This window comes from Pristiophorus japonicus, chromosome 1, assembly GCF_044704955.1.
Source record: "Pristiophorus japonicus isolate sPriJap1 chromosome 1, sPriJap1.hap1, whole genome shotgun sequence".
Lineage (NCBI taxonomy): Eukaryota > Metazoa > Chordata > Chondrichthyes > Pristiophoridae > Pristiophorus > Pristiophorus japonicus.
In genome coordinates, this window is record NC_091977.1 from 78102446 (window position 1) to 78126870 (window position 24425).

Here is a 24425-nt window from a genome sequence, read left to right on the forward strand (position 1 = left end):
AAAAGTTGTTGATGCCAGTTCATTGGATATATTCAAGAGAGAGTTAGATATGGCCCTTACGGTTAAAAGGATCAAGGGGTATGGAGATAAAGCAGGAAAGGGTTACTGAGGTGAATGATCAGCCATGATCTTAGTGAATGGTGGTACCAGCTCAAAGGGCCGAATGGTCTACTCCTACACCTATTTCCTATGTTTCTATGTTTCTATGACTCGGTGGGAGAGACAAAGAGCTGGGGAGGGAGAGACAGAGATTGAGGGGGAGGGATAGAGATGGGGGATGGAGAGAAAGAGAGATTGGAGGAGAAAGAGATAGAGGGAGACTTGAGGCAGAGAGAGAGATTGGGGGAGAGAGAGATGGGGAAAGGGAGAGAGAGAGACTAGGGGCAAAGAGAGAGACTGGGGGAGAGAGAGACTGGGGGAGAGAGAGAGAGAGGCTGGCGCGAGCAAGAGCGAGAGAGAGACTGGAGGCAGAGAGAGAGACTGGGGGAGAGAAAGGCTGGGGGATGGAGAGAGAGAGAGGCTGGGGAGGGAGAGAGAGACTGGGGGGAGAGTGAGAGAGACAGGCAGGAGAGTGAAAGAAAGTGGGGAGAGTGAGAGAGACTGGCGGGAGAGTGAGATAGTGGGGCAGAGAGAGAGAGAGAGGGCTGGGGATTTTAGGAACTTGGACTGGAATGGGGTATGAACAGCCTGGGGGGTGTCAGAAGCTTGGGCTGGGATGGGGCATAAACTTGGGCTGGGGGGCCAGGAAATTGGGCAGGGGAGATGGTCAGGAACTTTGGCTGTGAAGGGGTGGCATGAACTTGGGCTGGGGGTTCAGGAATTTTGGCTGGGGGCACATGAACTTGGGCTGGGGGTGTCAGTTAATTGGGCTGGATGTATCAGGAACTTGGGTTGAGGGATGTGGCATGAACTTGGGCGGGGAGCGGGCAACTCTCCCCTGTCTGGAGTCAGCATTCAGAATGGATCCTCTCTGCTTTAAGAATTCTTAGCCCCAACCCCTGCCCCTACCTACCTACACTTTGCAAAGTCATTGAGAACTTGGGCTGGGCAGTTCTAATTATACATTCCAAATAAACTGCTGGACGTGTCTTATCTTCCAAGTGGACCAATCAGCAATCAGGTCATGTGATCAAGGGGACCCAATCAGTATTTTTCTGTTGTAAATAACGACATCCTTTTTAGTTAGTGTCTAGTTCACCAGTGAACGGGTACAATTAGCAGACAGCCGCCATGGTAATTAATTCACTCTGGGAGCACGGCTAGTTTTGTGGACAGGACCAATGTCCAGTGCAATGTTTTTTAACGCAGCGCAAAAAATCGTGGAAACTCGATTTTAGCTGTATGTAACTTGTGCTTAAAATTCCTCGATCTTTTGCACTGCTTTGGCCAATTTTGGGCGAATTGCCTAGCCAAAACTCTCTGGTAGATCTGTTCTGTACCATCAAACTAGCTGGACTGCCCCTAAATAGAAGCATTTACAAAAAAATAACAGTGAACCCTAAAGTCATGAACCCTTTGTAAAAATTCTCATTTAGTTCCTGCGCCAGGTCCCTCTGAGGGCTAGGAAAATGGGTCCTCACTGCTTTGAGAATTCCAACGCCAACCCCTACCCCTACCTACGAGATTGATCTTGTAAAAGTAAGTGATGTAGAAGGTGGCAGAGCTGGAACTAATCATACCTTGGCCTTACATCTATTCCCCTGATGTCTTCCCTTCCTTCATGCACCTCAGCTTGTTCATCTCCTCTTGCCTCTCCTTTAAAATCCTTGTGGACTATCACCTCCACAAGCCCCACCCTGAGTTCTTTACCAAGGTATCCTCTATCAGCCTCTGCCTTGAGCAATTCCTTATCCTTGGTGAGTTCAGTCTCCATCTTAGTTCACTTTCCCCTTTCTCCTCTGAATTCGCTGCCCTCTTGTCCTCCCTAAAATTCTCCCTCCATACACACTTTTCCAACCATATTCATCCACCCCCTCAACCTTGCCATCGTAAATGTCCTCTCTGCTCCCATGGTTTTAATCACAGACACGACCAGCCCAAAGCACTTCCTCATCACCCACATCTCCTTTCCACTTTAAGCTCACTTCCTTCTTCATTCATCCCTGGAAAAAACTCTCCCTCAAGTCACTCATAATTCCATTTTAAACTGACAACTGCCTAGCATTTGACCCTTCAATTTCCGCAATACTTCTGCAGCCATCTGCAAACCTTTACTCCCTTCCATCCTAGTCATTCCCCCTGGTATGGCGCCCATCCTTGCTTCCCCCAAGGGATGCAAACTTGAGTGTATCTGCCGCACAACTGGTTTAGGCATCTATCACTCAATCTACTGTACTGCGTCAAGTGCCTTTGTGCTTACTCTCTTCTTCCAAAACTGCCCACCAATCTAGGTTCATCCTGGAGAGCAAAGATAACCCCCAGCTTATTTTCTCCACTATTAACCTTTTACACTGCCCTCTCCAACCTCTAACAACAAGGGTGAGAAGCTCATGGAGTTTTTTTGTTGCTAAGATTGAGACCATCAATTAAACTGCCTCTGCTGCCTCTGTCGCTTCCCATTGCTCATCGAGCCATACTGCTGCCCCCCAGGGTCCCCCACTTTTGCCCTGAACCCATGTTATTCTCTAGATTCTCTATCGCCCCTCACACCCTTGCACAGCTCATCCTGTCCTTGACCACACTCACATTAAACTGCTGACTCACCTTCCTTTCCTTGTCCCTATGCTATTTGACATTGTAAATGGTTCCCTCTCCTTAGGTACATTCAAAAGTACCATCATCACCTACCTTCCTCAAAACACCCACCTTCAGCCCCTCTGTACTTACAAACTAACACCCCATCTCTAAATTATTTTCCTCTCCAAATCTGTGTCCACATTCCCCACAGTTTCAAGTTTGAATCTCTCCAATCAGGTTTCCTTCCCTGCCATGGCACAAGAATGGTCCTATACAAAGTCACAAATGGCATATTTTGTGACCGTGACTGTGGTGCATTATCCCTCATCAACATCTGTGTAACCTTTAACACAGCCATCTACACCATTCTCCTACAACATCTCTTCTCCATTGTCAGGCTCAGTGGGACTGCCCTTGCTTGATGTCATCTATCCGATCATAGCCAGAGCATTTCCAGCCATGGTTTCTTTTTGCACTCCTCCATAGGTACTTTCCGAATCAGCCTAGGAGCTATTCTTGGGCCCCTCTTGTCTTCATCTACATTCTGCCCCTTAGTGATTTCATTCGCAAACATTAGGTCAATTTCCATATGTATGCTGACAACACCTAGCTCTACCCCTCCAACTGCTCTCTCGAACCCTCCACCATCTCTATGTTATCAGTCTGCTTATCCAACATCCAATATTGGGCGATCCCCAATTTCCTTCAGTTAAACATTGGGAAGACTGAAACCATTAGCTTTGGTCCCCACCACAAACCCCACATTCCATACCATTGCCCCTGACTCCACTCACACCCTGCTATTGTCTTATGCTGAACTAAACTGTTTGCAACCTCGCTTGATGTTTTGTAATTTAATCTCTCCTGCCTTCCACTTGATCACAGACCTTCCCTTTTGTTCTTTCCTCCCACACCCCCTTTCCCTGCCTCTGCACTTGCTTAAAATCTACTATATCTCTAACTTTTTCCTGTTCTGATGAAAGGTCATTGATCTGAAATGCTAACTCTGGTTCTCTCTCCACAAACACTTCCTGACCTGTTGAGTATTTCCAGAATCTTCTGCTTTTGTTTGCAACCTCAGTGTCCTATTTGTCCAATTTGAACTGAGCTTCTGTCCTCATATGCTCTCCATCGCAAAAATCATCTACTTCCACCTCTACAATATTGTTCATCTCCATCCCTATCTCAGCCCATCTGCCTCTGAAACTGTCATCCATGCCTTTGTCAGCTCCAGACTCGACTATTTCAATGTTTTCCATCCTCCATAAATTTCTGCTAATACAAAATTTAATCCAAAACTAGCAACCATAACCTATCCTGGGACAAGTCCTGTTCATGCATAACCCCTGTCCTTGCTGACCTACATGACTCCTAGTCATCACAGTGTCTCCAATTTAAAATGGTCATCCTCATTTATTAACCCCTTCATGTCTTCGTCCCTTTCAATCTCTATTACTTCCTTCAGCATTACAATCCCTCCGCAAACTATTTGTTCTTCTGATTTCTGGCCTTTTATGCACCCCCCCCCCATATTTTCCCATTATTGGCAGCTGTGCTTTCATTCACCTAGGCCCAACAATCTGGAATATCCTGCCAAGAACCCTCCGCCTCTCCACCTCCCTCTTCTCCTTTAAGAATATCCTTCCCAAGCCCTACGCTTTGACCACTTACTATCTCCTTCTTTGGCTCGCCGCCCATTTATTTCTCATTACACCACTGTGAAGCGCCTGGTAACATTTTTCAATGTTAAAAACACTCTATAAATGCAAGTTGTTGTTGTTGAGGAACAGGGCCATGAGAACTTCTTATATTGGAACTCTCGCCCCTGCCGTACCCCCACCTCCCCCCACCCACTGCCCCACCCCTCTCCCCAAACTGCTGACATTGCAGGGGTGGGGATATGCTGGTCCCAACCTAATTTTCCACCAGAGATGTAACAGAATTGTGCTAGAAGGATCAAGGATTTTCGATCTCAATATTTCAAATATAATCTTACCAATGCCTTAATCACAGATAAAATAATCTATTTCAGCTGACAATCTGATGACCTTGAGATGCATCCTAGTACTTAATTAGTCTTGTAGATAATTACCTCGCATTGATTAAATATTTTCAGTACAAATAAACACCAATCTGATTTGTAAACATGAAGGGGGTGAAATTGATCGTAGATGGTAATGCAAAATGGCCGATGGCGAATCAGCAGCTGGCTTTACAAACCACCTAATTTTCTTTTCAATAGAAATTGGGCAACATATGAAACCAGCTGCTGATTCACTGCTTCTTCTGTGCTAGCACCCAAGACCAATTTCACCCCTGAATTATGTTTCTTTTTCAAATATGTATTCATTTATATTTTTCCCACATTACAGTCCTTTTCTCCTGATTCCTTTGAATACTATCAATTATAAGAAATGCAAGCTACTTGGTCATGTATCTTGGTATCAAGTTTTGTAATATTATTCAAGTTGATAGAGTTAGATAAAGTAGGGTGGGAGGAGGCTGATGTGGAGCATAAGCACTGGCAAAGACCTATTGGGCCAAATGGCCTGTTTCGATGCTCTATCTTCTATGTAATACAGTAGTAAGCCTGAGGATTTGGGAGAGTTTCAAAAACAAGCAAAGGATAGCCAAAAATTGATTAAAAATGAACAAGGAAGGCAAATGGCATGTTGTCCTTTATTGCAAGGGGTTGGAGTATAAGAGTAAGGAAGTCTTGCTGCAATCATCCTTGTGGCACCCCACTAGTTACAGCCTGCCAACCTGAAAAGGACCCGTTTATCCCTGCTCTCTGTTTTCTGTCTGTTAACTAGTCAGCTATTCATGCTAATATATTACCCCCATATACCATGATCCCTTATTTTGTGTAATAACATTTTATGTGGTACTTTATCGATGCCTTTTGTAAATCCAAATATACTACATCCACTGGTTCCCCATTATCTACCCTGCTAGTTACATGGAGTATTGTGCATAGTTTCAGTCTCCTTATCTAAGGAAGGATATACTTGCCTTGGTGCAACAAAGGTCCACTAGATTGATTCCTGGGATGAGAAGGCTGTCTTATGATAAGAGGTTTTGTAGAGTGGACCGATACTCTCTGGAGTTTAGAAGAATGAGAGGTGACCTCATTGAAACATACAAGATTCTGAAGGGGATTGACAGGGTAGATGCTGAGAGGTTGTTTTCTCTGGCAGGAGTGTCTAGAACTACAGGGCACAGTCTCAGGATAAGGGGTATGCCATTTAAGGCAGAGATGAGAAGGAATTTCTTCACTCAAAGGGTTGTGAGTCTTTGGAATTTTCTGCCCCAGAGAGCTATGGATGCTGAGTCTCTGAATATATTCAAGGTGAATCAAGAGCTATGGAGATCGGGCAGGAAAGTGGAATTGAGATCGATTATCAGCCATGATCTTGTTGAATGGCAGAGAAGGTTCGAGGGGCCGTATGGCCTACTCCTGCTCCTATTTCTTATGTTCTTATGTAATTCCATGCTAGAAGTATCCTCCTCCACATCCTTTACGAATAGGGGAAACAGAACAAATGACAGTGGAATTCTACTTGTCATTGCCCCAATGACAAAGCTTTTTTCATTTATCACTTTCTGCTTACTATTGCCAAGCCAATTTCCAATCGAACTAGCTAATTTGCCATTCATTAAATTTGGCTTGATCTTCCTTGAAAGACTTAGGTACAGAACATTAACAAATGCCTTCTGAAAATTCCAGGACATTATATCCACTAATTTAATTCCACAGAGAAAGCCAGTCGAATGGTGAGGAATGACCTATTGGTGTAAAACTGCTGAGTGCTCTTTACAATCATTTTGTTCTTTAGATGAGCGTTTACTTTGCCTCACACATTTCCTACTTTGCTTATCTGCCTCCACCACCCATGTTGTTGAATCATCACTGTCGCAGCATATTTTAAATCCTTCTCTCTATTCTCACTGATTTAGCAGATTGAATACCCTTATCTGTAGCACCAGTGTCCCAGCAGGTTCCAAACCATAACCGCAACTCATAAGTGCAATGAAATCAAAATCCCAACCTTTCTCAGTCCACAATAACTTATGAACACTATCCCAAAAGTCCCCAGTGGATTCCAAAACTGAATCTCAATAGCAACCAGCAGATTCGAAATCTAACCTATGCATCCCCCAGCTGACCATAGAAAGCAACATGCCTTAATAACCATAAACCCCAAGAGTTTCCAGGGCCAAAATTGCCCCTTCCAATAAGACCTCTGATTGCCTGAAAGTGGTGGACACGGGGCAGCACAGAATGGCCGCCGAGTCTTGGGTATGGTGGCCTGGAATTGACTCTGATCTGGAATCATGTGTGCATCAAGTAAAGCACCAGCGGAATTGCCGCTGAGTCTGTGGTCGTGACTGTCATGTATGTATGCTTGGGGTTACTAGCCACCAGGTGGCGCGACTGTCGGAGATTATTGGGCTGTACGCACGTGTGTGCGGCCCAGGTATAAAAGGCAAGCCATCATGTAATGTAGGCACTTTGGGTCTGAATAAAGCAGAGCCAGGTTTGTACCTATGTTAGTCTACAGTATTCAGTCTATCGAGTTATTACATACATAACAGCGGCGCTGATGATTGACAGCCTTGGCTACTCCACCCCGCCCCCGTTAGTGATGGCCACTCTGCCCCGCCCTCACTTCAGCCCCCACAATGTGACAACTTCTGTCCCGCTCCAAATAAATCCCCAAAGTGCTGAATTTTGACCGTTAGGCTACCCCAGTGAATGGGGCGCCCAGAATACATCGAAACCAGTAGGTGTGTCTCGTTTCAGGCGGCGGGCAATTTCAGCCCCAGATATCTTATCCCAATCCTCATAATTTGCCATGTATTTCAAAGCCTAAGCCTAATCTTTGCAGTCCCCAGAAGTTTCAAACTCCTGACCCTAATGCCTTCTTCAGATTCCAAGCCTTACTTCCAGTATTGTCTGGTAGATTCCAGATATGCTCTCTTTACTAATTATTTGGGCAGACAAAGAAGGAATAAAATCTGCAAGAGAAGCAAAAACGGACTTTATAATACTTTTGGTTAGTCTGTTATTTGTGTATTGTATAAACAATTGTGCGTTGAGAGGCGTTTGTTGCATTGTCTGGTTTTTAACCTATGTGCAATGAAATCCTTTTTCTGTATGTTAAATGGTTACATTAGCAACAACAATATCTTGCATTTATATAGTGCCTTTGGCACAGTAAAATGTCCCAAGGCACTTCAAAGAAGCGTGAGCTACACATTAGGACAGGTGACCAAAAGCTTGGCCAAAGAGGTCAGTTTTAAGGAGCATCTTAAAGGAAGAGAGTGAGGTAGAGAGGCAGAGAGGTTTAGGGAGGGAATTCCAGAGCTTAGGGCCTTTGCAGCTGAAGCCACCATGGGAGTAGAGAACATCCAAATACATAAATAAATACTCTTTTCGACAGATATAGTTGAATCATTACAGTTTAGGGCACTAGTTTCTGTTGTAAACTATGGCATGTCCAGGGAGAAGTGCTTGTATTTCATTGAAAGGTCACAATGACATATTCTGCAAGTGTACACTACACCGTACATCACAACAGTTAAAAGTGAGATATTCCCTTCATTTCAGATGTCTTTTCTACATTCTGCCTTCCTATTTTTATTTGTTTTAATATTTTATTTCTGTCTTTATCTTTTTTTCTGCTTTGAATGTTTTTCATTACTGTTTTCTCAATCACATTATTCATGGTCTGTTTTTTTCTCCTTTTGATTAATATTTAGTGTAATTCTCTGTTTTTAATTCTCCCCTTATTTCTGTTTACCAGTCATCTATTTCATCTAGTTTACTGCTAGCCTTATATTTTGTACTGGTTTCCCATCCTTGCACTGAACCACTTTCTTGTTTAATATTTCTCTCAAACATGCAATGAGTTTGCTTTGTTTTTTCTTGCACTTTTTAAATTTTGTTTCATTTGCATTATTTCTTTGGATCTTTCCAATCTTCATTTTTTCTAACTCTTTGTCTTCAGCCCACCTTTTTTCTCCGTTTTCTTCTGTTTGTTTCCATTTCCCTTAAGGCGTTATTGATTACTTTTACATTATTTTTTCACTCCCTCTTTTGCCTTATATCTTTCTTTCCTCCCACAGTTTTCATTGTTCACTGCTGGTACATTTACGGTCGAAACAAATGATCCGTATTTAAGTTCTGGATATGTTGCGGTTATCCCTTGGCCATGTTTTTCTTCTAAAATCTGGTTCCCCTTCCCAACGTCCCAGTTGCAAGCTTGCTTTTTTAACCAAGGCTAGCAGAAAAATAACTTGCAGCACCTATAATTGATGAGTCACAAATTGTACATAAAACACAGCAAGAACTTTTCTTTTTGTGTAAAAATGAGATATTGTGACTTGATACACCTGGAGACCACTATAAAATGTAGAGATGTCCACTGAAATTGACTGCTCCTTAGAGTATTAAAAGATGTAGATAATTTACTGTTGGGTGCCAACTAACCAAGCCAAGACAATTCCCTTAAACAGCTATATCTTGTATTTATGCAGACCCTTTAACGTAGTAAACTGTCCCACGGTGCTTCACAGGAGACAAAAGATTTGACACTGAACCACATAGGAGATATTAAGGCAGAGGTAGGTTTTAAGATGCGTCTTAAAGGAGGAATGAGAGTGGAGAGATGGAAACATTTAGAGAGGGAATTCCAGAGCTTAGGGCCCAGACAGCTAAAGGCACGGCCACCAATGGTTGTGCAAATAAATTCAGGGATGCTCAGGAGAGTAATGCATGCACCATCAACCCTGGTTCAGTGAGGGATAGTTAACTATGTGTTTGAATTTATGTAGTGCAGGGACAGAATTCCAATTAACAACACTGTATAGGGAAAAGATCCAAAGGCAAGAGAACTGGTGTGTGAAGGTTCCCTTCTAGTATTCTGTGTAAATATCATCTGATGTGCCTGTGTGATTTGCATCCTGCTGACTTGCCAACACCACCCCCACCTACAGGTTGACAAACATGTATACGACAATCAGTTCAATATAGATCAGCAGTGCAAATGTAGCTTGTGTGGTCCAACAGAGCCTTTTGAGAACTGTAACTGATTACACCATATATTGTTAGAAAAACACAACTGACTGCTTTTATTAGAACTTAAAGGCCTAGAAATTCGCCGACGTACTGCTCTCCATTAAGGCCCATTTCTGGAAAAGAATGACTGCCGCCTCACTTCCACCCACCTGTGGTGTGGGACTCGGCAGCCGCCATTTTGGTGAGGGCCATAGTGCTGCCGTTTGCAGCGCTGGCCCTAAATATGTAAATCAGCAGAGCATGATATCAGTCAACTTGATGCCATGTCTGCAAACTTTGACCTTTTTCTTGACCTTTTTCAATGTCCCAGCTTCCACAGCTCTCAGACAGTGAATTCCATAGATTTACAACCTTCTGAGAAAAGAAATTCCTCCTCATCTCTGTTTTAAATCGGCGGCCCATTATTCTAAGATCATGCCCTCCAGTTCTAGTCTCCGCTATCAGTGAAAACATCCTCTCTGCATCCACTTTGTCAAGCCCCCTCATAATCTTATACGTTTCGATAAGATCACCTCTCATTCTTCTGAATTCCAATGAGTAGAGGCCCAACCTACTCAACCTTTCCTCATAAGTCAACCCGCTCATCCCCGGAATCAAACTAGTGAACCTTCTCTGAACTGTCTCCAAAGCAAGTATATCCTTTTATAAATATGGAAACCAAAACTGCACGCAGTATTCCAGGTGTGGCCTCACCAATATCTTATATAGCTGTAGCAAGACATCCCTGCTTTTATACACCATCCCCTTTGCAATAAAGGCCAAGATACCATTGGCCTTCCTGATCACTTGCTGTACCTGCATTCTGTCCTTTTGTGTTTCATGCACAAGTACCCCCAGGTCCCGCTGTACTGCGGCACTTTGCAATCTTTCTCCATTTAAATAGTAACTTGCTCTTTGATTTTTTTCTGCCAAAGTGCATGACCTCACAATTTCCAACATTATACTCCATCTGCCAAATTTTTGCCCACTCACTTAGCCTGTCTATGTCCTTTTGCAGATCTATCCATCCAATATGACATCAAGAAATCAACTCATCACTCTTGTGCATTGCCTTACTGACTGTCTTGTGCGTGCCTTTGCCTATCCTGCTGATGTCATGCAGTGCTACCCCAGTGGCTGCATCATGGCTGGTGGAAAGCTGCTAACTTTCAGTTGGGAACACTGCCGATGGCCTTGCAGGTGGACCTTGAGGAGCTGATGGCTGGGATTGTGAAATCATCATCATCATCATCATCATCTTCTTCTCCTCCCCCTCCTCCGCCTCCTCCTCCTCCCCCTCCTCCTCCTCCTCCCCCTCCTCCTCCTCCTCCTCCCACTTCTCCTCCTCCTCCTCCTCCCCCTCCTCCTCCTCCTCCTCCTCCCCCTCCCCCTCCTCCTCCCCCTCCTCCTCATCCTCCTTCTCCTCCTCCTCCTCCTCCTCCTCCTCCTCCTCCCCCTCCTCCTCCTTGTGTAGTGTACCTTGTGTTTGGTACGGATTGTTGCTAGTTGTCTAATGGTGGGGTGGGGAGGGAGGTCATGCGAGGCTAGTACTGCAGTTGGTAGGAGATGGCTTTTGAAGATGCATTCACTGACCCTGAACACTGGTCTGAGGTCATGAAGCTTCTTTGGGCACTGGAGCCAGGCCGTGGGGGGACACTGCTGGCCGTGAGGGCCTCAGTGATATGGTCCCACATCCTTCTTTTTGGCGAGCCTATTGGTCCCTTTGGTAGAGGACCTCTCTTCCAGTGTATACCCCCTGAACAAAGCTGGAGTGCTGCATCTGAGACCATGCGTGCCCTTTCCCTTGCTTGTTAAGCCATTTGTGTTACTCCTGAAGCACGGTTACCATTTCTTTTATGTGCGAATGGCAATTTATCTTTAAGAGTTGAAGAGTGCCATTTGGGAATTATTTTTAATATTTGTTTTTTTAGAAGGCAGTTTATCTCTAAGGGCTAAAAACTCTCTATTTTTAAATGATTTGTTTTTCATTTTAGAAGACAGTTCTCCTTTAAGAGACCGATGCTGCTTTTTAAAATGACAACTTTGCCTTAAGACAACGCTGTTCTTGTTTCAGTGACACTACGGCCATGCTACATTGGACCTCCAGCTGTGAGTACCACCGGAAAAGGAAGGTTGTATGATAAGTTTAGCGCTGCGTTAATTTATATTAGCAGGCAGCACCAAAATATCACTGCTGCCTATGCTATGAATTCGGGCGGCCATTAACTTCAGCTCATGGTGGCACCATCAGATTTCTGGTGTGCTGCATTTTCTAAGCCAGAAGACTTTGGTAGCGGTACTTCAGAGTAAGTTATTTCCTATCTGAGCATGTTAGTGAGTGAAAGTGTCCAGGATTGAAGCTTACTGGCAAACCACAACATCCAGTAATAAACTAAAAATAGGAACCAAAAGTGGGTGTACACAAGCCAGCATTTCTGTTCTCCATATTATAACAATGATATTGAGGTACTGGGGAATGTACAAAAAAGATTTACTAAGCTGGTACCAGAACTGAGAGGCTATAGCATCAGGAAAGATTGAACCGGTTGGGGCTCTTTTCTCTAGAAAAGAGAACACTCGGGGGGTAATCTGATGGAGGTTTTTAAAGTTATAAAAGGGTTTGATAGGGAAGATGGGGTATAGGATATCATGTGAATGACAAGCATTTTACACATCTGGCATTATTGCTCTAGTGAAGTTAATATTTTCACCTATAACTAAAGAATGGTGAATTAGTCTTCTAATAGATATTAGTATTTATATATTCCATGGTAATAGAGTAAATAATGGGGCCGAACTTAGTGGATTCACCACCCGCTACCGCCGACTTTTCTGGGCGGTATCCCCTCCGAGCGAGTGTGGTGGAGGCCTCCCACCGGCGGGGAGAGAAGACCACTGGGGGTCGCCCGCTGACATACGCTGGCGCGCAACACGCGTAAGTGTCCTCACGCCCACCGAGCTGCCACTTTGGTTCGGGCAGTCCTCCACTCCAGCAGGGGAAAAGACTGTCGCGTGTAAGCAGGTCAAACCTCAACGGTAAGTAAGAAGACCTGCAAAAAAAGGTTAGTAAACTTCTTTTCTTTATTTCTTTTCCAGTGATTCAGGTGGATGTGGTACCCTGAAGGTTTTCCAGTGTTTTTTTTTATTTTTTGGAAATTTTAATTTTTATCTGCTCCCCCCTCCCTGGGCCCGACCCAATCCTTGGTGGTACTTTGCCGAGGATTGCATTTGCCGCTGAGATTGGGAGCTCCTGCCCGCTGCCGCCCAGATTCAGGGCTTAAGTATCTTTTTTGTCGCTGAGCGGTTTTTCCAGGAATTTTTCAAAGAACTTCCGCCCTAAAGTACTGTCAGGATCTCAGTGGTCCTTTAGGCGGCACTTGGGCGGAACTTAGCTTGCACCAGGTTCGGGGCCATTGAGGCTAAAGATAGACAAATCTCCAGGACCCGGTGGTTTCCATTCCAGGGCATTATAAGAATTAGATGAGGAAATTGGAGATGCTTTAGTCATATTCTTCCAAAATGTTCTTGATTCTGGAATTGCCCCATTGGATTGCAAAATTGCCAATGTCACTCCATTATTTAAGGAAGGGAGGAGAGATAAACTAGGAAACTATAGGCCTATTAGTCTCGCATTTGTTGAGGGGACATTATTTGAATCTGTTATTAGGGACAGAGTGACTGAGCACTTGGACAGATATGAACTGATCAGAAAGAGCCGGCATGGATTTGTAAAGCGTAACTCATCTCTAATGAACATAGTTGATTTTTTTGAGGCTGTAAGATAAGCGAGTGTCTATGGATGTTCTTAAATGGACTTCCAGAAGGCATTCGATAAGGTTCGACATCAGAGACCATTAGCAAAAATGAGAACATATGGAATTAAAGGCAAATTGTTGACATGGGCAGGTAATTGGTTAGAAGGTGAAAACAGAGAGCAGGGATAATGGGTAGATACTCCAATTGGCAGGATGTGACTAGTGACATCCCACAAGGATCTGTACTGGGACCTCAGCATTTCATTATATTTACAAATGATTTAGATGAAGGAATAGAGAGCAGTATTTCCAAGTTTGCTGACAACATCAAATTCGATAGTACAGTAAATAGTGTAGATGGGAGCAGAAAGTTGCAAGGGGACATTGATAGATTAAGTGAATGGGAAAAACTGTGGCAGATGGAATTCAATGTGGGATAGTATGAGGTCACTCACTTTGGACATAAGAAAGAAAGATCAGAGTATTTTCTAAATGAAGAGTAGAGAGATTTAGGGGTCCATTTATAGTGGACAGTTACAAAATATAATTTAAAAGGTTGATGGAGTGTTGGCCTTTATCTCAAGGGGACTGAAATGCAAAGGGGGAAGTTATATCACAGTTGTATAAATCTCTGATTAGACACCATTTAGAGTATAGTATTCAGTTCTGGGCAGCACACCTCAGGAAGGATATATTAGCCTTGTAGGGGGGAGGGGCGGGGGCTGCAGCACAGATTCACCAGAATGGTAGTGGGGCTAAAATTAAATTATGAGGACAGGTTGCATAGACTAGGCTTGTATTCCCTTGAGTATAGAAGATTAGGGATGATCTAATTGAGGTGCTAAGATGATTAAAGGAGTTGATAGGGTAGATAAGAAGAAAATATTTCTTCTGGTGGGGGATACCAGAACAAGGGGGCATAGCCTTAAAATTAAAGTTAGGCTGTTCAGGGGTGATGTCATAAAGCACTTCTTCACACAAAGGGTAGTGGAAATCTGGACTCTGCCCCATAAGTTTTTGTTAGACAAGAGTATTAAGGGTTATGGAACCAAAGTGGTTAGATGGAGTTAAGATACGAATCAGCCATGGCCTAATTGATTGGTGGAAAAGGTGTGAGGGGCTGAATGGCCTACTCCTGTTCCTATGTTTCTATATTCTTATATTCCACAACATCCGTATAAATACTTACATCCCCACATTAAATTTTAATCAGCTGACAACAACCTCCTCTGCAATTTTATTTGGTGTTATGTCACATTAGAAACATAGAAAGATAGAAAATAGGTGCAGGAGTAGGCCATTCGGCCCTTCGAGCCTGCACCACCATTCAATATGATCATGGCTGATCATGCAACTTCAGTACCGCATTCCTGCTTTCTTTCCATTCCCTTTGATCCCTTTAGCCATAAGGGCCACATATAACTCCCTTTTGAATATAATCTAACAAACTGGCCTCAACAACTTTATGTGATAGGTTCACAATTCTCTGAGTGAAGAAGTTTCTCCTCATCTCAGTCCTAAATGGCTTACCCCTTATCCTTAGACTGTGACCCCTGGTTCTGGACTTCCCCAACATTGGGAACATTCTTCCTGCATCTAACCTGTCCACTCCCGTCAGAATTTTCTATGTTTCTATGAGATCCCCTCTCATTCTTCTAAATTCCAGTGAATATAAGCCTAGTCGATCCAGTCTTTCTTCAGTCTTAATGTGTCTATCTGACTGAGCTTAGAAATGAAGCTACTTTAAATTGTTATTGTGCTTCAATTCTCACTCCAGCATGTGGCACATATTCCAGGCTGAAACTGAGGGAGTGCTGTATTGTTGAAGGTGCTGTCTTTCAGATGAAGCATTAAACCGAGGACCTGTTTGCCTATTCAGGTAGGTATAAGAGATCTGATGGCACTTTATTGAAGAAATTCTACCAGTATCCTGGACAACATTCATCTTTCAACCAACACCAACACAAGAGATTAAATAGTCGTTCATTTATTGCCATTTCTGGTACTTGCTGTGCACAATTTACCTATATAACATTGACTTCATTTTAGAAATAATTTATTTACTGGTACATTCTGAGGATGTGAAAGACAGTATATAAATGCAAGTTCTATCTTCGTAAAAATCTCACTTTAAAAAAAAACAGTGATTAAAATAATGACATCCACATTGCCATATTAATGTCAAAATATTTCACAATGGCAAAATAATTCACAGTACCTGAGAGAATTTCCCTCCCTTTAAAAAATACACAAGCCCGGGCCACATCTGTACCACTCATGTCCAATGGTCATTAAAACACTAAACCAATTTCTCCAGTGTTTAGCCTTCAGCCACCTACCATGAAGTGGCCTGAATCCTGCATATCTGTAGTCCAACCTAATTGTACACAACTATCTTAATGTCTGTCTATATTTTTTTGCCTGTGCCATATTGGTCCACATAGGAAATTAGGGATATACATGTCATGAAAAGACCATTCTGATTCATCTGGCTGTGCTGTATTGAAGCATATAAAACCTATATGAATAATGCATAATATTATCTGTACCATGACTTAATCTAGATATGTAAAATGTAGTCAATTGTGAATTCCATGTGACATTATATGCACCATGACTTATCCAAATATGATTAACCCTTACAGATAACAATCTGCTTTTGAAAAGTGGAAAGAAGAACCATTGATTTGTGAAATGCATCTGTGTTCAAACTGGTGTCTACCACTGTCTTGTACAAGTTCCACTTTGTTTTCCATAAGTAAACTATCCCTACCATAGCATCTCGAAAGGTCTGAATCTGTACTCTGCATACCAATGCATCAGTGCTTCACTCTGCTTCTCTACAAAGACCGAATACATTATATAAGTGAATATGTTTTGTGAATTATCAAAATAAAAATGCTCCAACCTTTAGTATCAATGAGAAAAATTGAAACACAAGTTAATAAATGTTGATATTAATTGCCACAAAATAAATGCAGTTTTTATTCATTCTTTTTCCAAAAACAAAGTTTGAAGATTTAAGATCACCTATCATACGATACCAATCTTACAACGATCACTTCTTTGAGTCGGCATATACTGCAATTATGCATCATTTAATTGGATTTGCTGGTATACTATTGTACTCAATTAGGAACCATTAGATGGCAAAACATCTATACAAGGACTGAATGCCGCTGTCATTGCTGACTGGATTGCACTGACAGTATGATGGATTTGGACCTGGTGGCCTAACTCAGCTGCCCCATTAATTGGCCTTTATAAATGTTTAATGAAATCAAAATGAAATTCAATCAGCATTTTAAAACTGCTGAGTCATAAAAAAAGAAAAAGGACATTTTGATTTATGCTTTATTGTGCACTTAGCATTGCTGCATTAGTTGTATCTGATGTGCAGTACTTCAAGGTCAAGGCAGAGATGTGGTAAGGGAAAATAATTCGACGAGCAAGCTGTTAGTTTGATAGGCACAATACAATTTTTTTTTAATATATAAATCCTGGAAAATATATCTTTTGTAAATTCTGATGTTGCATGCTATCTATCCACAATTTGAAGCAAAATGTATCAAAGTAGAAACATAATGAATATGTGCTGTCAGACAAAATAAACACAATTTTGCTTGCATCAATTCTTAGCATATGATCAAAGCCATAGAGTTAAGATTGTGAACAGCTCCTCATCGCCTAATGACAAATCATTCAACAGTATATAATCATTAACAAAGATTTACACATCACTCATTCTCCCCTCATATCTGCCACATAGATTTTCTACCAGTGACAGTGCATTATAGAACCTGTTTCACAAGTTGTGATGGTCTTTCGCATGAGCCAGGGAAATGTTGTAATATATAGTCCCAGTTTTGAAATATTCTGCTTTTTCCACAATGGTTTAGTTACATCAGTCTTTTAAATGCAACCTGGAATGTTCTTTGTAAAATGAAATGATAATCTGCTCATTATTCACTGCACCACAGTGGGTTATCATGACACTGGTGAATGTAGTTACCATTCAAGAAATATATAGAAGCTATCTCACTGTGACAGCGTTCATGATATGGAAGATCAGTAACTCACAAATCCAGTTCCAGCATTTCACAATAACTGAAATAAATAAATTCTATTGCTAGCAAGTTGAGTTATTCTTTTTATCATACAAGTGTTCATTTTAATCACAAATTTTCAATATTTTTTAAACTATTTGTATCGATCTTGTATATCTTCTGAGCCAGCACAGGCACGATGGACCGAATGGCCTCTTTCTGCTTGATTCTGTGACTTTCTCTTCTTCACCTTCTTTATTAGTACTATCATCACTAACCATTTTCTGATCAGGAGATTGGGCAGATTTCTTGCATTCAGGAATCTGCCAAAGCAGTTCTGTAATGCAATAGTCACGAGTTGTAACTTGACTCGCCCTCACATTTTCCCTTCTCTTTCCATGACAAAGTGCCTGGTCTCTGCTTAGGATCCCACTCTTCCCTCAATAAGATAGCTTATCATGCTTTTAATATACTCTGTTTGCACACTGGTTAACTCATTCAGTTAAAGTAACCTTGTGTACTATTTTAACTCATTTATTAACCTCTGTAAAATAAACCATTTAAAGACTGCATTATAACAACACACAGACATTTTTCACAAATACATAACCTAATAGAAGAAATTAAACTCCAATTGGGAAGTCGTGAACTCAAGCCTACATGCTACGTACTTGTGTCACAGCACTGTGAAGCTAGGGCACACTACTATGCCACCCTAGTATTTGTACTGAGTCTTGGCAGGAAATTGTTTTGGTTGCACTATAAAGAAAAGGTAGCTAGAGAGGTAAGCGTAATCAATGACAGGTCCATATCTCTATATGGAACCATGTCATCTTAATCCTCAAACAGTCAATCTTAAAAGAGAGCAAATCTTTTCAGCAATATGTTTGCTACTAAATATTGCAAAAGTGTGGGGAGAAAATACAGAAATAACTTGAAACAAACCTGCTATCACTTGAGCCGTTGCTGGAATACTCACATTTCACTGACTGAGCCAAGCGGCAATACATGAAGGAGGCCTCAAATTGTAATAAATTTAAGGTAGACATTTCTGGACAATAATAGAACCATAGAATTATAGAATGTTACAGCACAGAAGATGGCCATTTGGCCCATCGTGTATGTGTTGGCTCTTTGAAAGAGCTATCCAAATAGTCCCACTCCCCTACTCTTGCCTCTGCCCTGCAAATTCCCTTTTGAAAGCTACTATTGAATCTGCTTCCACCATCCTTTCAGGCAGTGCATTCTAGATCATAACTTTTTGCATGAACATTTTTTTTCTCATGTTGCCTCTTGTTCTTTTGCCAATTACCTTAAATCAGTGATCTCTGGTTACTCACGCTTCTGCCACTGGAAACAGCTTATCCTTATTTACTCTATCAAAATCCTTCATGATTTTGAACTCCTCTAACAAATCTCCCCTTAACCTTCTCTGCTCTAAGGAGAACAAACCCAGCTTCTCGAGTCACTCCACATAACTGAAGTCCTGCATCACTGGTACCATCTTAATAAATCTCATCTACACCCTCTCTAAGGCCGTGACATCTTTCCTAAAGTATAGTGCCCATAATTGAACAAAATACTTCAGCTGATGCCTAACCAGTGTGTTATAAATGTTTAGCATAATTTCCTTGCTTTAAGAACTCAATTATTAAAGCCAAGAATCCCATATGCTTCTTGAACAGCCTTTTCAATTTGTCCTGCCACCTTCAACGACATGTGTACACACACCTCAAGGTCTCTCGGTTGCTGAACCCCCTTTAAAATTGTAGCATTTGGTTTATATTGCTTCCCCTCATTCTTCCTACCAAAACGCATCACTTCATTCCCACAGATTACTGGCGGAAACCTCCTGCCACCAGAATTCGTGCTCCAATCCACTAGCCAGGCAGTGATTCCCGCCATGTTCGGGTAGGAAACCGATTTTGCATATGTATATGAGTTCCGGGACCTAAAATCTCTGGGCATCAGCTTGTCGGTTATTCTGGGACCCCATACGCACTGATCCTGCCCCGAGTTAAAATCAAAGCCACCGTGTCTGGGCGATCTTAGTGGCTCACGCTTTGCGCCACATTTAATTATTTTATGTCTGTTTGCAGTGGCACAGAGCCATGTAATTCTATAAAAGTATTGCAGATATTCATTGTAGCTATCCTGCCAGTGTAATGTACAGTGAGGGCATCAGGCGGCAATTAAAGGTCTAATGCTCTGCTATTGATGTTTGCTTATGTCAAAAGAAAGTATGATAGTGAGGGCACAGATACAATGGTGCACAAAAGACTGACATCATCCAGAACAAAATTATTTTTTCTATTTTATTGAAAATCAACCTCAAAATCCCAGTAACTATCTTGGAGTAAAGTGTCCTAGTTAGCAGCGTTGCAGGTTTATAAGCATGGCACTTAAGTAAAGATAGATAGATAGATAGGTAGGTAGGTAGGGACGTAGATAGATAGATAGATAGATAGATAGACAGACAGACAGATAGATAAATAGAAGAGCTTTAAAGATGTGTACAAAGCATATTTGAGAATTTTTTTCTTCGACAATTTTGTACTAGAAGCGATTTGTTGATAATACATCTTTAGAGTATTCCTGAATTACGGTACTGTGGAAATAATATGGGCTGAATCGTAACTCCCACAAATGTGTGGGTTGTGGTCATATCAAAGGTTAAAATTCAAAAAATTGGAAACAGGAACCCAACCTGCCTCGAACCCATCTACTTAAGGTTTTAACAGAGGCAGCACAAGGGGCGTGTGACCAATCCACATGCAAGAGGCGGGTTGGTCATTTAAATATTTTAATGAGGTGGCCTGCCTTCATTTTAACAGTCATTCTATTTTTAATTAATGTCGGTCGGGTTTCCCAGACCTCGGGAAAACCGACATGTGAAAGGAGTGCATTTAAAGCACTGCTTGTGAGCCAGGAAGAGTAGGAATGTTTTCTCCTGGCCCAACAAGCTAACCCAGTAAACCAACACTGCCCCCCCCCCCAACCATCAGAACCCCCCAGACTACCTTTGGACCCTCCAACCACCATCAGCTACCCAGCACCACTGTCTGCTCCCCCCCACCATCTGCTCCCCCCTGACCATAATCTGCTCCTCCTGATCACTAGTGGATCCCCTCGACCATCGTTGGATCCACCCCAACCACCATTTGCACCTCCCGACCACCAGCTGTTGCCCCGGACCATCATCAGACCCTCCGCCATCCTGCAATTTGGACCCCCCTGCGATTGTCTGCCCCTCACCGCAATCGGGAACCTCCCCACGATTCAAACCCCCTCCCCCACCCCACGATCTGTAATATGCCCTCACTAGGCCTACAGGCTCTCCTCGGCTGCGGCCTGGTGCTGCAGGCGTCCCACCCGACAGGCTGCTTGTGGGCAGGAAATCAGCAGAAAACAGTTTTAAGGAGCTCTGCAGGTAAAAACTGCAGGTCATTCTTCCAGGTTTCCCGACCTCAAAACAGCAACTCCCTTGTTGCCCCACCATCCCTTCATCATCATCATAGGCAGTCCCTCGAAATCGAGGAAGACTTGCTTCCACTCCAAAAGTGAGTTCTCAGGTGACTGAACAGTCCAATACAGGAATTACAGTCTCTGTCACAGGTGGGACAGACTGTCGTTGAAGGAAAGGGTGGGAGGGTGGGTGGGAAGACTGGTTTGCTGCACACTTTTTCCGCTGCCTGCACTTGTTTTCTGCATGCTCTCGGCGATGAGACTCGAGGTGCTCAGCGCCCTCCCAGATGCTCTTCCTCCACTTAGGGCGGTCTTGGGCCAGGGACTCCCAGGTGTCAGTGGGTATCATGTTTGTAACTACAATGCAAAACCACTGTATTACTGTATACACTCAACTCAGATGCATACCTTGACCACAGGGGGTGAACTTGTGGGAGACACTCCTTACCTGATCACACAAGTATATAAAGGGAGGTCCCATGCAGGGTAATCACTTCTGGAGTCCTGTAATAAAGAGTTAAGGTCACAGTGTGGCCTTGTCCCTGGAATGTGCCTCGTGTGGTTTCATGCTGTAGAGTAAGGACTTTACATTGGCGATGAGTAACGGGAATTCACGACCCACGAGAATGGCCACCGGTAGCACAGAGGAACGGCACTGTGTTGGGGAAGACTGGGATGATTTTGTCGAGAGACTTCAGCAAAGCTTCGTTACTAAAGACTGGCTGGGGGATGCAGCGGCCGACAAGCGACCAGCTCATCTCCTGACCAGTTGCGGGCCAAAGACTTATGCGCTCATGAAAGACTTACTGGCACCTGAAAAGCCGTCGGACAAAATCTTTGAAGAGCTTAGCAAATTAATTGGGGAGCACCTCAAACCGGCGAGCAGCATACAAATGGCTCGACACAGATTCTACACCCACCGACGTCGTGAAGGACAGAGCATACCGGACTTTGTAGCGGACCTCCGGCGTTTGGCCAGCCTCTGTAAGTTCACAGACACCTGCAGGGGGGAGATGCTAAGGGACTCCTTTATCGAGGGCATCGGTCATGCGGGAATTTTTCGCAAGTTAATTGAGACCAAGGACTTGACCTTGGAAGCGGCAACGTTGTTAGATCAAACTTTCATGGCGGGGTAGGAAGAGACGAAAATTATTTACGCACGCAATTCTGCCCCTAACGCGGCGATGGGTCTGGGAGTCAACACCATCAATTCTAGTCAGAGCCCCGCAGGCAGGCAGGGGCAGTCCGACATTTACCAGGCAGCAACAGACCCCAGAGCAGGACCTCAACAGGGACAATGGCAGGCTGAACGGACGTTCACGCCATCACAGTGGACAATGCGGCCTGGGATGGGGCTATTGACACCCACTAATATGGTACTTAACAGCAGTCAAAGGGACAGTCACCGCGGAATGCCTGGCCATAGTCCCTTTGTCCCCAACAATGGAAACTTTAACACATGCTGGAGATGTGGGGGAAAATACTCAGCCAGATCTTGCAGATTCCAACGGTTTGTCTGCAGAAACTGCAATCTCAGTGGCCATTTAGCTCGAATGTGCAAAAAACCTGCAACCAGACTATTATATGAGGCAGATGGACCAGAAGGGGGTTCTGTGAGGCAGGATTACTTTTGGGGCAAATCGATGGACGCCGAGGTTCAGCGGGTCCATGCGGCGAATATTCACAGTTCAGATACGAAAACGCCACCAATGATGATGAGGGTTTTGTTGAACGGTATCCCAGTATGCATAGAGCTGGACATTGGGGCCAGCCAGTCACTCAAGGGCGTTCAGCAATTTGAGAAGCTATGACCACTCAAAGCCAGTTGACCCAAATTATCATGTATTGAGACACAATTACAGACAAACACCAAAGGAATCATTCCGGTGTTAGGCAGTGCAATGATGGCTATCACACACAATGGGTTAGTGAAACGGCTGCCACTTTGGATTGTCCCGGGCAATGGTCCCGCACTGTTGGGGAGGAGCTGGTTAGCTGAGATGAACTGGAAATGGAGGGATGTTCACGCAATGTCCTCGGTGGAGCGAAGTTCGTGCTCACAAGTCCTACATTAATTCGAGTCACTATTCCAACTGGGCGTCGGGACTTTCAAAGGCACTAAAGTAGTGATACACATCACCCTGGACACCAGGCCAGTGCACCACAAAGCCAGAGCGGTGCTGTATGTATTGCGGGAAAAAAATCGAGAGCGAATTGGACCAGCTGTTGCGAGAGGGCATTCAGTGACTGGGCGAGCCCCATCATTCCCATTCTAAAAGCAGATGACTCTGTCAGGATCTGTGGCGACTACAAGGTCACCATCAATCGGGTGTCCCTACAAGACCAATACCCGCTCCCAAGAGCGGAGGACCTCTTCGCCACGCTGGCAGGCGGCAAGCTGTTCACCAAATTGGAGCTCACTTCAGCATATATGACCCAGGAACTGACCGACGAATCCAAACTACTGATCACCATCACCATGCACAAGGGACTGTTTGCGTATAACAGGTGCCTGTTTGGCATTCGATCAGCGGCCGCGATTTTTCAACGTAACATGGAACGATTGTATTCCAGGACGATATCCTCATCACGGGTCGAGACACCTAGAAACACCTCCACAACCTGGAGGAGGTGCTACGCCGACTGGACCGGGTAGGCCTGCGACTCAAGAAGTCTAAATGTATGTTCTTAGCTCCCGAGGTTGAGTTTCTGGGCAGGAGGGTTGCTGCAGATGGGATTCGGCCCACCGAATCCAAAACAGAGGCGATTCAACGAGCACCCAGGCCCTGCAATACATCAGAGTTGCGTTCATTCCTGGGACTGTTGAACTATTTTGGGAACTTTCTGCCGAACTTGAGCATGTTGTTGGAGCTGCTACACGTGCTCCTGCGTAAGGGTTGCGATTGGTTTTGGGGGGACTGTCAGGAACGGGCTTTTAATCGTGCGCGAAACCTACTTTGTTCAAACAAGTTGTTGACCCTGTATGACCCCTGTAAACGTTTAGTTCAAACATGTGATGCATCGTCCTATGGGGTTGGGTGCGTGTTGCAGCAGGGTAATGCTGAGGGTCAGCTGCAACCTCTGGCTTATGCCTCCAGGTAGCTCTCTCAAGCAGAACGGGGATATGGGATGGTCGAGAAGGAAGCGCTTTCACGTGTCTATGGTGTAAAAAAAATGCATCAGTACCTCTTTGTTAGAAAGTTTGAATTAGAGACGGACCACAAGCCACTCACATCCCTGTTGTCAGACAGCAAGGCTGTCAATGCCAACACATCAGCTCGCATACAGTGGTGGGCTCTCACGCTAGCTGCTTATGACTACTCCATCCGGCACCGGCCCGGCACTGAAAACTGCACTGATGCGCTCAGCAGACTCTCACTGGCCACCACCGAGGGGGCAGCTGAGCAAAGCATTGAGATGGTC